The 15,805-nt window shown below is 41.7% G+C and overlaps 1 non-coding gene across 1 annotated transcript; it reads right to left on the bottom strand.

The window, feature by feature from the left end:
- Positions 1 to 9,424: 9,424 nt before the first annotated feature.
- Positions 9,425 to 9,512, bottom strand: TRNAS-GCU (transfer RNA serine (anticodon GCU)). The gene has a single exon. It is a non-coding gene; the product is annotated as a tRNA-Ser (tRNA).
- Between the last annotated feature and the right edge of the window lie 6,293 nt (positions 9,513 to 15,805).

Raw genomic sequence — 15,805 nt, 5'->3', positions numbered from 1 at the left:
GCAAGAAATCAAAGGAAGATATGATTTTCTATCAAGATATAATAAATATAGATAAAGTATACATGAAAGTTTGCGTTCCGTAAGTGGTCTTAGCTTGGTCATCGATCAATACTAGAAATATGTCCAACACTGACCGGCGTGGAGCCACCTTTCGGTGGTGACATTCATCACTGATGGCTCAGCTACAACCAGTCAGTGATGACCATGGGAGGACTATCCTAGCATGTGAACAATGATGGGACACTAGTCGATGCGTTGGACACAAACAAAGTACAACAAAGTCTTACTTTAAAAAAGGCCATATCTAAAAGATGCCCTTGCGGCAGTAATTATGGAGGGACGGAGGGGAAATTCGGTTAGCCATGTAACTGTGGGGGTGTGACATCCACCCTAAGTGAATTTCCTCCCACTAACACATAATCTAAAAACTGCCAATTCTGTTGTGTTTTTTTTTTGCGGTTGGTGTTTTGATTTTACATGTGCCTAGCTAAAAAGTGAGGTGGCATGACACCTAAGAATGATTGTGGATGAAATTATGAAGTGTTATATTGTATATTTTGTCCATGCCTACATGTGTAATTATGGGGGCCTCAAAGTCCAGAAATATCCCGTCAAAGCACCATGTTCCTTCCCCGTATGCTTGTTGCCGTCCACATGCTTGCTCATGCTACAATGCTTGTCTATCTCGTCCATGCTAGGTCCTTAGTTCCATAATAATACAAACACATTTGATTTAGGTCGTGTCATATTCTCATGAGCTCTAGTGGAAGTTACCAGAAACGAAAGTACCTAATTTTAATTTGATATGCGCAAGCTCTCGAGATTTTCTATTAACTCGGCAGATGGAGTAGTGGAAGTTGTGTGTGCAACTGTAGTACGAAGATCCTCATCATTCGTGTGCGACGACGACCCTCATTTCACAAAGTTCATTTCCTTGAACCGTGTGCGCGGAATCGTGCACAGTTGCCCTTAACCAAGTGCGTCTGATGAGTTCTCCATCACAGATAGTTGGATTTTGGGTGCATAATTTACTTTTCCAACTATGTGAGATGATGCATCACACACAGTTTCTCGCTAATGTGTACGAGTGTGTGTGTGTGTGGGGGGGGGGGAGTGGTAGTACATATCTGAACTAATGTGGAAAAAATAGAGTAAAGTCTAATTTAAACCTTAACTTCGTATGTGTAGTCTGTAATAAACCCTGACCTTTGAATCCCTGAAATCGACACCTTGTTTTCTCTGATCCCGGTCGTTTGTGACCTTGATGTCGCATCCAAACAGGATTTACGTAGGAAAGGCCGGGATAGCTGAATCAGCTACTGCATGCGGAAAAAGGCAGTCCACCTATGATAGCCTCTACTCTCACTGACGAATGGACCCACATGTCATCTCCATCTTCTCTAATCTCTAGCCATCTCTCCAAAATCTGGTACAGAACGTGAGTGCCCGCCGAACTTTTTCGGCTGGAACGCCGGCCTCTGCGGCGGGCCGGAGGAACTGCTGCGCGTGTCCGCCGAGTTTCTCGACAAAGGTAGCTGCAGCACGGCGTACATGGCGGTGCTCCACGACGGCAGCGTCATGCCCCTGGAGCGGCTCCGCGACACGGTGCCGGTGGCGGCGTCGACCAACCAAGAAGGATTTCGAGCACCACATGGCCCTGCTCGGCCGTCTCCGCCATCCCAATGTTGTGCTCGTGCCGCTCAACGCCTACTACTACGCCCGCAAAAAGTCCACCACTTCCGTTGGGCGCCTGCCGCGTCAGCGGCAACTTCTGCTCCGGTGCGACTCCCGTGGAAGTTGTTACTTCGGCGGTACTGGCTGCTCCTGCGAGGAGACGCCGTGAACCCCTTCGATGTCGTGTGAGGTGTTCTGCGTGACGAGCGCAGCCACCGCTGTGCGCTGCTGTCACTCGCGCAGGAAGAGGAGCCAACGCTGTAGGAGGAGGATTAAGGCTGCTCCAACGAGGAGTACACGCTGCTGTCAAGGGAGGACAAGGACATCGCCCCGTCACCAACGAAGCCTACTTCCGAGCCCATCTGATGCGTGCGTACCCATTTGTTGTGTGCATGGCTGCCTTTGGAGCTTGATTAATTTGCGCCAGGCGAGCTCGCCGGTGACCCGACAGCAGCCCACGCCCAGCTCCCCACCTAGAGTGCTCCGGCGCTGAACCTGAACTGCAACCCCGTGCACTAGCCCCACATGTAAGGGTTGCTTCTTTGCAGTCAATCCCAGAACTGACCATGTCCACGTTAGTAATCCCAGTCTAAAAACGAGCCAAGGTCAGTAACGACCGGGAATTAGAAGTTCAGGTTATGGATTTCAGGGATTCAAAGGTCAGGGTTCATTACGGACTACACATACAAATTTAGGGTTTAAAATAGACTTCACTCGAAAAAATATGTCAAATATTTTGGTGGCAATGTCATGCAATAAATGCATATCTTATTATGCAGATTTTGTTTTCTTGCTGAGAGGTAGCCGTAGGCGGTTATAAATTGACACTCGTGCATAATTAATGGATGCGTACTAGATTGAAGGAAACAATGCAGAATTAAAGAAACATTTATTTTGACATCATCTTCATTAATCTGAGGCAGCACTTATAGCATCTTCGAATCAAACATGCCTTATATATGCATCTTAGAATTAGTGATTTAAAAGGCATCTAAGGCAAAATTCTACATATATTATGTAGCTACCAAGTGCAAACATATATTGACATTTTGAAACAATATTTTAGTAGGCACCATCTGTATTGTAAGTGGTATATAGGCCGGAATAGGGGGGGTTGCCTCTCATATGTAACTCTCTCATCGGAGTCTAGCTTCCTAGATACATGCTGATCTAGTGAATATCCTTGAGACCAATTTAAGAATACATAACATTATGATCCATAATCCACTAGTGCTAACTACTAAAATTAACCAAAGGAATGTGGTCATTAACATTGCTTTGGTGATGTGCAAGGGGGGGGGGGGTGTGTGGAGCTACTGGTGGCAACATCACTGCAGTGTGTGATCCATGCTGGCACGAGTTGCCACTAACGTGTCATCCTATCAGTCGACGGTCGAGTGGGAAGGTGGACACGATGGAGGCATGTGTCGGCTAGGTGGATTGAGATGTCGGTAGAGTTTGTGGCCAGGGGAGTGGAGTGCCCCCATTGAGTATCGAGGGCCGTGGAGTGGAGAAGAGCATGATGGGTGGCGGGGTGGCCTAGAAAGGGAAGTGGAGATGGGCACGAGGTGGCAGTAGAGACGAGTATAAGGGTTATGGAGATGAGTGGAAGGGCGGTGAAGGCAAGACAAAGAAAGTAATGGAAGAAGGGAGTAGACGCAAATGAGGTGGTAGTAGAGTGGATTGCCCTCGTGCCATGGAAGATGGGCGGGTGAGGTAGAGAGTTGAAGAAAAGGAAGGTGATTACAATCTTTTGTATTGTTACACGAGATAAGAGCTGCACTCGGAGTAACATAATCTCTGTGCGTGCGTGTGTGTGTGTGTGTGTGTGTGGACCTTCGGAGAGGACTTGTACTTTGATTGACCACACATTTGTGTAGGTGAGTGAAAGCATAAGTTTATCTTCCTTTTAGCACCCAATATAGACTACAACCAGATTAGCGCTTTGCGGGGTTATTTTCATTGTTGGGTTTATCTATTGGTTGTTATTCATTTGTGGGACCTTTATTTATGATGTCTTGGTAGGGGTGACTGCAGTGTGAGATCTAGCTATCTGAAGCATAGACATGGTCGAAAAGTCAACGCTTTCACATGCAGACAATTGCCACCAGTTATGGTCTAGTAAACGTGACTAGTTTCTCCCAACAAAGTATTTTCAAATGATGTTGCTATACTTTGCATGTTTTACTTTGTCTGCCTGTCTTTTCCTGATTCTTTGGTCTATGACAATAACATCTTCTCAGCAAGCTGGTACGTGTGACACACACCAGCGGCAAGAGGGCAACACACCTATTTTGGACACCATTCTGGAAGTACCCTCAACGACACATGATGCCGACATTGCTTTTGCATTTCCTCCCACCCAGAGTTGCAACTCAACAATACAATGAAACGGGACTGATTAATTCCCCCAACGAATGTAAAAGTGATATTTTGTCAATGACACTTGGGCCCACATCAAACTGCCACCCCGGGGGCGAAGAGCTTCTAATTTAGAGGGATCTTGTAAACCGAAGATATGTGCAGGGTTATATGCAAACATCTTCTCAGCGGTAGAATCATTCACGGTCCTTGTTGACACACTGTGCAAGTTTTTTTTTTTGGATATAGAGAATCATTCAACCATTTCATCAAGGTGATAAAAACCACAACGAGTGCGGAACCGGCCTTTGCATATTTAGATGCCCGCAATCCAACTCATCCAAAATATACCGCGCAATAATAAAATGACAAGCACATCCAAAATATTTAATGCTGGCGTTTGCATATTTAGGATCATGTTGCAAGATGCTTGACTTTTGGACAAGGAAAGCAAGAACTGGCTTGAAACGAGGAGATCAACGAGCACAACAAAATACTCGATTGATTCGTTTGTCTATCTCCATTCTATGTATGAATTGTTGAATTTTATTTTGACATGTGAATTATGGTTTATTTTGCCCTGCCGAAATTGTTGAATTTGAGATGAATTGTGCTATATGATTGATATGCATGGCTTGGCATGAACATGACGGTTGTGATTGTCCAAAACCAAGAGAACGTTTAAGGAGCCAGCTGATGCTGGTCGCGGATGCGTCTGGACGTCGTCTAGGGAAGCGGATTTGCTGATTAGCATGAGAATTACCACTGATGCTATATAGCTACTGCTGCAAAGATTAATTAGCATTATTCCGGAGAAAAAATGCGTCAGCGACGAGAAGTACCCTGTCGGCTACGATGTAGGATACCGATATGGTACGGCCAGTGCTTTTCCAAGAACTGATACCGGCCAGCTCCCCAAGCTGGTTTCTGAGGAACCGGTGCCGAGTCGCCTCAGCTTCAGAATAGCATCCGCCCAGCTCCTCTCACCACGCTTCAGAATAGCATCCACACGGCTCCTCTCGTCACTTATCTGTTGGAAGAGAATCATGTCCAACTTGCTTTGCTTCTTCTACTTTTGACGGCCACATCACCATCGTCGACCTGGACCTGGCCTAGCTTATCAAATATATGCGGCGCGGTGAGGCCACGATCCGATGAAGGTGCAATCTTTGCTTTTCCTTCAACATTCTCACCCAGCAAAAGTTGAGAGGAAGAGATGCCGCGTCACAGTTGCTTCCTGTATGATGTTGCGGGAATCTGCTGCAAGTAAGAAAATATTTCCTTCTACTTCATTTTTCAGATGCATGACGCATGTACACACACTGCGGCGCCGGTACGCACAGCGAAGGATGCAGATTCTAGGATAGAGATAAGCTTGTCCTTTGCATATCTGCCTTGATAGTTGTCACCTGGAATGAAAATGGGAATAATCACAATGAGAGAGAAAAAGGCATAGTGCTCTGTAGAGCAATCTCCAGACTCCAGAGCTCAAGAATTTTGTGATTCTTCGTCACTTCTTTGGCTCCTCGCGTTCCCAAGGGGTATTCTTGCTTGGCCCCTGCAAGTAGAATGCACAATTAGCTCTTCAGATCAAATCTTTGCTGCGACTACCCGCCATGATATTCTGAATCTACTAATTCTTCAACTCGGATCTTAAGGCCACTGGAGGTGCACTATTTCAGCAGTCGTGGTCTTCTAGACTCTACCAAGAGTCTGGACGAATTTGTTGTTTCATCCAAATGTGTAAAAGATCATAGTCGCACTTAAAAGCCGAGTACTCTACCATTGAGTTAGCAACTCAGATAAAAAAAGGATCGTAGATACGATCGAAACCCAAAAATCAATGGAATTACACCGCGCGCTTCTGTCAAAACATTGAACTAGCAAGACATCAAAAGATTTTTTTTATCGACCATGAAAAACACTCAAATGCCAAAACGAACAGGTCCGGTTAAATTCCACTAAAGTGAAGTTAAAAAAAGAGCGACCCTAATCACGATGGCCAAATTCTCCTTATTTTTAGCGATTTTTATTAAAAAATATATATATTATATTGTATGAGAATACATGCAAGAGGAACACCCTTATCATTTGAGCAAAGTGTAGGCAGAAAAATTAAATATGGAGTGAGGATAAAGAGACTCATCTATCTATAAATTCTATTTGTTCAATAGACCTTTGTCAATGGAAATACAATGGTAAGAAAACAAATTAGATAGAAAAAGTAAATAAAATAGGGGCTTATGTTGGATTGGCACGATATAATATAAATCCAAATAGAATTAAGAAAGAGGTAAATTGTGTCTAAATAATTAGACAACTAGGAATACTAATAATCTTCTCCTATCCTACTTTTTGATTCATTTAGTTCTTCAATTAACTCAAAGTTCTTTCTTTTTCTTTAGAGAATTCCGCCTTTCTTAAAATATCATAAACAGTTCTTGTCGGTTGAGCACCCTTTTCAAGGAAATAGAGAATAGCTGGAACATTTAAACAAGTTTGATTCTTTATCGGATCATAAAAACCTACTTTTTGAAGATCTCTTCCTTCTCTTTGAGATCGAACATCAATTGCAACGATTCGATAGACAGCTTATTGGGATAGATGTAGATAAACAACCCACCCCCTAGAAACGTATAGGAGGTTTTCTCCTCATACGGCTCGAGAAAATGATTCGAATTTATGTCGATAATAATAGAAATTAGACTATGACGTGCATTAATTTCCTTACAGAAAAAACAAATTTCATTTATACTCATGACTCAAGTGGGCTAATTTTGCCTGACAAACTTCGAAGGCAAAATCCTTCCAAATTTTTTGAGTCGTCTTTAAACTCTTTTCTTTGGCTCATTTCGAACGAATTGACTTCTATTCCTTATTCTGATCCAACTCTGTTGTTGAGACAATTGAAAATTGTGTTTACTTGTTCTGGAATCCTTTATCTTTGATTTGTGAAATCCTTGGGTTTAGACATTACTTCGAGAATTCCTATTTTTTTCTTTCAAAAGAGTAGCAACATACCCTTTTTTCTTATTTCCTTCGATAAAACATTTATCTCTTCTATAGAAATCTAATAAGAGGGATTGATTCTGATATACTTTTATTGGACTTTATTCTTATTTTAACCTTTCAATTTATTTCTATATTAAGGATAGACTAACAAAGTTGGCCTAATTTATTAGTTTTCACTAACCCTAGATTCTTTCCCTTGATAAAAAAAATTATGTCCTCTCGAGCTCCATCATGTACTATGTTACTTAAACCTAGCGCAAATTTGGTTCGGAACGAATAGAACAGGCTATGTCGAGCCAAGAGCATTTTCATTACTATGGAAAATGATGGATAGCAAAATCCACAATCGATCATGTCCTTCAAGTCGCACGTTGCTTTCTGCCACATCGTTTTAAACGAAGTTTTACCATAACAAACATTCCTCTTTTCATTGCAAAGTGGTATAGAGAATTGATCCAATATGGATGGAATCATGAATAGTCATTGGTTTAGTTTTTTATACTAATTAAAACTTGCTATCTATGGAGCAATACGGATAAAAGAAAGTAATTATTTATCCGGGAAGCCTCTGCCAAGATCCAATTTATTTAAACCCATATTAAAATTCTATCATATGAATGAAACATAGTTTGAAAAAGACGACTAAACAAATTTGCTTAAAACTTATTTATTCTTAAATTTCCACCCTCAACGGATGGCTCGAGATGATCTATCTTGAAGTGAGAAGAGAAGGATTGACTCTTCCTCAATAAATAAACTATCAACCTCCAAAAAAGTTTAATTAATTTAATTACTAGAATTAGAATTCTAGTAGTAATATATATTTTTTAGTACCAAAAACAATTAACTATAATAACTAAATAAACTATTCCAATGAAAAGATTGAAAGTTTTTGGTAGTTATAGAATTCTCGTACTTCTTCAACTCGAATACCAAAAGGAAGAAAAAAATATGACTAAGTGATTTTATAGTAGAGGCATATCCTGAATGTGCTTGATAGATCCCATTTTTTCATGAAAATAAAGATAGTCAATTTGACTGGACTTAAGACTTTATTATGTTTTCTGAGAAAGAATAAGATATCATTATTCTCTTTAATAAACTTTTGTGTCGTACGGCATACTATATGATTTCACCGTTTGTTTCATCAGAAACAATCTGGGACGGAGGGATTCGAACCTCCGAGTAACGGGACCAAAACCCGCTGCCTTACCACTTGGCCACGCCCCATTTCGGGTTTTATGCGACACTAATAAACACTAGTATGTTTATTTGTTATTCGTTAATACCATTTCAATTACATAAAAAGGAGGGATATTCTCTTGCTAGTATTCTACACATGCGGATAATATAGAATAAAAAAATGCATTGATCATTACATGGAATTCTATTAAGATATTATATGAAAGTCGAATTTATTCCACTCTCATTTGAGAGTGCGAATACAAGGAGGTATTTTGTGTTTGGGAAAGTCCGAAGAAAAAAGATTTGGAATATGCCTTTTCCTTCTTTCCCTTAAAAAAATAACTCAAGAAAAATCCAATTATTTACTCTACAAGAATGAAATGCTTGTTATGCCTAATATACTTAGTTTAACCTGTATCTGTTTTAATTCTGTTCTTTATCCAACTAGTTTTTTTTTGCCAAATTACCCGAAGCTTATGCTATTTTCAATCCAACCATGGATATTATGCCTGTTATACCTCTATTCTTTTTTCTATTAGCCTTTGTTTGGCAAGCTGCTGTAAGTTTTTGATGAAATCTTTAGTACTCTGTATGCCAAATTGAATGATGTGTTCATTCCAAAAAATTTAAAAATGGGTAAAAGCCGAGAAGTTATATATTTTTATATTATGAACCTTCGATTCTAAAATTTAAATTCTTCTACATTGAATGGGTAGCTACAGCAATAAATTTGGATCAGCCTTTCTACTCCCCTGCACCTAGGTTGAGCAGGTACCTAAAGGTACCTACACAATACCTAACCACCTAACCCTATTTTTGCTATTGATAAGAGTGCTTATTATAAAAGAATTCTTGCAATTTTTTTCAAGAATTCTTTTTTGCATTTTTAGGTATAAAAAAACCATCCTAGTGGATCCGTGTGGTAAGGAAAAACTGGTAATCTATTCCTTAAAAAAAATCTTGGAGATTATGTAATGCTTACTCTCAAACTTTTTGTTTCTACAGTAGTGATATTCTTTGTTTCACTCTTTATCTTTGGATTCTTATCTAATGACCCAGGACGGAATCCTGGACGCGAGGAGTAAAAATTTGGTTTATTTTTCTTATTCGATTTGTTTCGTACATTTATCTATGAGAAAATCCGGGGGTCAGAATTCTTTCCAATTCGAAAGTCCCAAATGATCCAAGGGAGCGGAAAGAGAGGGATTCGAACCCTCGGTACAGAAAAATTGTACAACGGATTAGCAATCCGCCGCTTTAGTCCACTCAACCATCTCTCCACGTTCCAAAGCGAAAGGTTTCCGTGATATGATATAGGCAAGAAATAAGAAATTGCGGTTGCAAAAACCCCCTTTTTTCTTTCAAAAGTCTGTAAAAATTATATTGCCAATTCCATTTTAATTATATTCTTTTTCCTTAATGTTAATAAAAAAGAAGAAAATTCTTGTTTTTTCTTTCTAAAAATCGATATTGGCCGAGAGACAATCAAATAGATTTTCTCTTTAGCGGGCATTTCCATATAGGACTTGTTATAATTATAATAAAACAAGCAGGTTATATAAAAAACGCTTTTTTGTCGATTATTTATCAAGAAAGCAAAAAGGGTTCTTATCAAATCCACCATAAAATTGGAAAGAAGCATAAAGTAAGTAGACCTGACTCCTTTAATGATGCCTCTATCCGCTGTTCTGATATATAAATTCGATGTAGATGAAATTGTATAAGCGATTTTTTTTATTTCCTTAGACTTAGACCGCGCAAGACAAGAATTTTTTGCTATTTACGATTTCATATTATTTTTACTCTATAGGAATAAGAAGAAATCACAACTCCTTTGCGCTACACATAAAATTGGATTTCGAAGGTCCATTTTTTTCTTCAGAATCCTCTATTTTAGTTCTTCCACCCATGCAATAGAGAGGGAATGGGAAAAGAAGGGTTACTTTTATTTTCATTTTCCCCTTAAAAGATAGACTTTGAAATAGGAGTCTTGGAATAATGCTGAATTCAAAGGTTTATTTCTTTCTATAGTATAAGAAAAACAATTTATTCCTATTTCTATAGTATAAGAAAAACAAATCGAATCAAATTCATGGATTTACCACGACCTCGGTTGTGACTGTGACTCCATAGATAAAAATGGGAAATTTATCTCTTCGAGACCATTGAAAAAGGCATTGAACGAGAAAGAAATCGTCCACAGATAATAAAACTATCATATGCCTTGGAAAGTGATATGAGGTGCTCGGAAATGGTTGAAGTAATTGAATAGGAGGATCACTATGACTATAGCCCTTGGTAGAATTCCTAAAGAAGAAAATGATCTATTTGATACTATGGATGACTGGTTACGAAGGGACCGTTTCGTTCTTGTAGGATGGTCTGGCCTATTGCTCTTTCCTTGTGCTTATTTCGCTTTAGGGGGGTTGGTTTACAGGGACAACTTTGGTAACTTCTTGGTATACCCATGGATTGGCTAGTTCCTATTTGGAAGGTTGTAATTTATTAACAGCAGCAGTTTCTACCACGGTCAATAGTTTAGCACACTCTTTGTTGCTACTATGGGGGCCCGAGGCACAAGGAGATTTTACTCGTTGGTGTCAATTAGGCGGTCTATGGACTTTTGTAGCTCTCCACGGGGCTTTTGCACTAATAGGTTTCATGTTACGCCAATTTGAACTTGCTCGGTCTGTTCAATTGCGGCCTTATAATGCAATCTCATTCTCTGGTCCAATTGCTATTTTTGTTTCTGTATTCCTTATTTATCCACTGGGGCAATCTGGTTGGTTCTTTGCGCCGAGTTTTGGCGTAGCAGCGATATTTCGATTCATCCTTTTCTTAAGATGTTTTAAGATGTTTATTATCACACGACTGAATTAACACAGCTACAGCACAACCCTCCTCCCGCGACCCTGCCGCCGCCACCCTCCTCCCAATCTCTCTCTCTCTCTCTCCTCGCCACTCCCGGAGGCTGCTGCCAGACAAGGCCGCGCTGTGCCCATGATGGGGCGGCGTGGATCTGATCCCCAGTGGTCTCATAGTCATAGGCCACCGATGGTGTATCCTCCCCAGGGAGATTGGTGGTGGTCATTGGACCAACGAGCACGGTGGCCAGGGCGGAGTTCCCTGTTCAGGCGGCGGCGGCGGCGGTCACCTCCATGGCCCGAGGGTCAGCGGGGATCGGTCTCCGACGTGCTCTCAGGCGATGGTTGCTGGCGGCAGTCGTGGATCTGATTGGCCCTTAGCCGGCCGGTGGCACATAGAAGGGTCGGTGGGGGGCGGCTGGAGGTCATCCTCGACGGCGTTCTGGCGGCTGCGTGCGTATTCACAGCGCGCGGCTCCGCGCGGATCCAATCAACTACGGAGTTGGGGTGGTACGATTGCTAGTGAAAATCATGCCGACTTCGGTCATGGCGGAACGGCGTCACTTTGACGCGGTTTTCTTGTACATACATCATCATTGCAGTCTGTGTCACCTCACTTGGGCTGCTACGAGGAAACTCTAGAGCCGGTTCTCTCGGATCGGATGATGTCAGCGTTTTTGGTGTTGTTTTCCCTTCTGGGGGCATCGTTTTAGAGCGGGTGCTGGCTGAAGTGGCCAAGAGGTGGAGTTGTGTTGCATCTACTGCTTCAACGACAGCAGGTCTCAGCCGCGTGGCACAATGGAGTCTTGGCGATGATTAAGCGCAGTGTGGTGGAGTTGTCATGCGTCGTGGTGGCATTGACGACAGTTGGGCCTAATATGGTCAATGCCGTTGATCCCTTCTGAAGATGGGACGAAGGAGGATGGCGGCGGCGGATTCTGAGTGTGTGCATGCCATGTGCGTTGAGGATTTGCTATACCGATTGCTGCTTTCGGTCCGCTGTGGGGCGGCTTTGCGAGGCGACCAGTTTAGATGGTGTGTGGTGATGCGAGGTCAGAACACATTATCAAATTTGTAGGTGCAGCGACAAAGATCGTTAGAAAGATGTCTTTGAATTAATCAATGTATTTATTTTGTCAGGGTTGTTGAATAATTTTATAAAGATGGTTGTATACATTACTGAATGCAGAGGAGGGGTTTCAACTTATTGTTTTTCAAAAAGAAAAGCACACCGCTACAGCTACATATGGGCTAACGCCTCACGCACCTAAGAGGATCTTAGACCATTTCCAATGGGACCCAAACACATTTCCATTTGCTCAGGTGGACAAGCCGGACAATGATCGATAAAAAAATACTTTAGTCAGACCCTTAAATCAACTTCTTTTGTCTTGGGTTTCTGAAAACCCTTCAGCTCAGCGCATATGGGAGGAGGATTTAGCCTGTCCTAACCCATCTCGGCCCCCCAAAACTCCACCCTCATCGCACCTCGAACCCCAAATCATAGATAGCTCTCTCCTCACCGCCCCACTTTGATCTGTCTGTCCCTGTCCTCTCGGCTCCGGACCGGTCCCACGCCATCATGTTCGGTTTCGACTCCAAATCAAGATTGGAGGCGGACATCATTGACTATGATACGCTCATGCGGGAGTCGAGCTCCGCACCCTCTGACGAAGAGCTGGCCATCCCCATGGCCCTCCGCCGGTTGCAGATGGAAATATAGGGCGACTCATCAAGCTCCGTGCTCTCCCCGATGGCCCGGTGTGGCGAGTCTATCTTCGCGCCCGCCCACGGCTCGTCGAGCTTTGCACCCCCTCCCCCTCCCCTTTGGCCCTGTGGGGCTTATATAGCTCCCGGTCAACCCGTTGACCCGATGGTGGGAGCCGATTCTAAGCCTTTTGAGCCCGCCGCAACGCCCCGACCAAAGGCTTGTGCATCTTGTCACGCCAAGAATGTGAACTGGGTCGGATCCAGATATTTTGTGCCGATTACCGTGTCCTCTGAGTCAAAAGAGGAGCGGTTGTTCCAGGTTGTGCTATGCCAACCCTTGACCAGCAAGTAGGTGAACACCTGCCATCGGCGCCAGAAGACTGCCAAGGCATTGAGGGGGGCATCGAGGCATCGGAATGGCTGGTGTCCGAACAAGCCACCACTACTGCCAATATCCAATGCCTCGTCGTGGAGCAGGCCTGCTGCTGCCAATTATGACCCTTACGTTGTCTTCGCGATGTACTACCGCCGCCCTAAAGATGACAGGGAAAGAGCAAGGCCAAGTGGTGATGCATTTCGCTTTTTATATGATTTAGCATGATCTAGTAGTTGATGTATGGATTACTAGTTGTAGTACTATGTGCTAACTACATACTATACCATATATGAACTTCCCCTATGCTATATATGAACTATGCTATGTCCTGACCTATGTTGATTTTATGGAATGTCGCATGTGTGATCTACGTGCATATGAATTTGCATGGATTTAGGGGTGGGCAAATGGGTGTCGACCCCCTCTGTCCGCAAACAAATGGTGGGCCATATTTGCTCAGCCTGATTGGAGATACCTTCATGCCATTATTAGAAGTGGGAGATCTAGCATTTTTATTATTTCATAAGAATAACTATCATGAGTGCCCTTAATCGCCATAAAAACCAGTCATGTTTAATTACCAGTTTATATGATGCTAACACATCATATCCTCTCCATTTCAAAGGATTTTCATGACAATTCTGGACATAAGTAGGCATTTTTTGTGTATCTCATTCACTTTAACATTGTTACAAACTAATCAGTTTATTAGATAAGGGCCATCACTAATGAGTGGGCTGCACCATTCGGAAAATCTCTTGTCTTTTTCTTAGTCGAATATCTTTTGTCTCACATGGTAGATAAAGGTACCCGTTGCGATAAGCCCATGAAGGAAAATTGTGCCCAGATGGCAGTCAAGCAACGGGAATCCTAATATGTCTCGCTTTATGCGAGAGAGAAGACTGTATTGCCTACATGAAGTTATTACTCCGCCGACCTAGTAAACAAGTGTTGTTGTCAGGCTGACGTCCACACGTTCTTTTTGGCCTTTATATATTAAAATATAATAAATACATATATTATGCAAAAGTAATTTTGTAATTTAAAGAAAATGTTCATCGCACATTTTTAAATCAGATCATGTACTGTAAAAATGTACGCAACATTTTTGAAAATATTAATCATTTTAGAAAGTGGTCATGTAATTCAAATGAACGTTTGCTACCATTCTAAAAGAATGTATTTTACATTTCAAAATGTTCACATGTTCCCAAAGGATGTTTGTGACATTTAAAAAATGTTCATACAATATAGAGAAAAGTTCATAAATATTTAAAAAATGTTTAGTATCATAAACAATTAACATGTATTTAAGAATATATTAACAATAAATATAAAAAATTAAATGTATACATAAAAATGTTTCACAAGTATAAAAAATGTACAATGCATATTGAAAAAAGTAGGCATAAAATTATATATTTTAAAAATATGATAATCAAATATTTGAAATATGTTAAATGTGTAAAATAAATCAAAGAAAACTGGTGCAAAACAATGAATAACCCGATAATAACCCGTTGAAAACAGACCCAGAAAACCGAAAAGAGAAAAGGAAAAATGCATATAGAAACACACAAAAAGAAAGAGAACAAAAAACAATGAAAACTATAAATATAAGCAATATAAAAAGTAAAATAAAATAAAAAATACTTAACAAAAACTAAAGAAACGGATGTAAATAGTACGAAAAATATATAAAAAGGAAAAGAAAAGGACTAGTCTAGCAACCCAAACGAAGGCGTTGAGAACCTGATTTATGGAGCGGCCCAATGCGCGGAGGCTAGAGGGACTCCCACGATCCGTGGGTACCGCTTCACATAGCTTTTTTTAACACAGTATAAATACAAGCGCTTTGTATACACATGCATACACTCACTCCTATTAAATTGTGATCCAAATTATACCGTATTGAATTAGACGTAATACATACGGTGTAGGCCTTTGCGTTGGTACTGACGCGTATGAGTATAACTCGTTTACTTGTCCTCCAAGGACTCCCATGTATTGCCCTCTTATATACCCCATCTAGTCGCACATCTAGTCGCACCTAAAGACTGTCTGTCGTCTCGTGCTTGTAATACTCATTCATCATAGTGATTGCGCCTTCGTGTGTCCATGGTTTTCTCCCGCAAGGATTTTCACGTAAAAATCCGTGTACTCTCGTGTCTCGTTTATCTCGTTATTATCTAACAAGTGATATACAGAGCTGACGTTCGTATACAAGATTTGAGACGAGTGAAATTAGGGCTGCGGTCTGGTCCGCCGCCGTGCTGCCATTCGTCAAATCGCAGGTTTCGCCAAGATCACCGCCAGGAGTTCCTACGTGAGCAGTCGACCGGGTCCAGATCAAGTTCGGAGATTCCTCTACGTGTCCAAGATCGATCGCTGCCGGCTGTTTTCTTATCATCGCTGGATCTGCCAAGTTGTGGCTGCTGCCCACGTATAGGCTACAAGTCCCGAGGACACGCTGCCGCCGCTGCTACTTTTTCTGGCGTGAAGACCGCTCAAGTCCAAAGAATTATCAAGTACTACTTGCACTAGTACGTGACGAAGGCTAGTACTAGTTGAGTACTAGTAATCAGATTTTCAACTTCAATTGCTACGTCCACTGCCCGACACT

This window comes from Aegilops tauschii, chromosome 5 (genome assembly GCF_002575655.3).
Source record: "Aegilops tauschii subsp. strangulata cultivar AL8/78 chromosome 5, Aet v6.0, whole genome shotgun sequence".
In the NCBI taxonomy this organism is placed as follows: domain Eukaryota; kingdom Viridiplantae; phylum Streptophyta; class Magnoliopsida; order Poales; family Poaceae; genus Aegilops; species Aegilops tauschii.
Note: the sequence above shows the minus strand (reverse complement) of the source record. Positions and strands in the feature narration are given on the sequence as shown.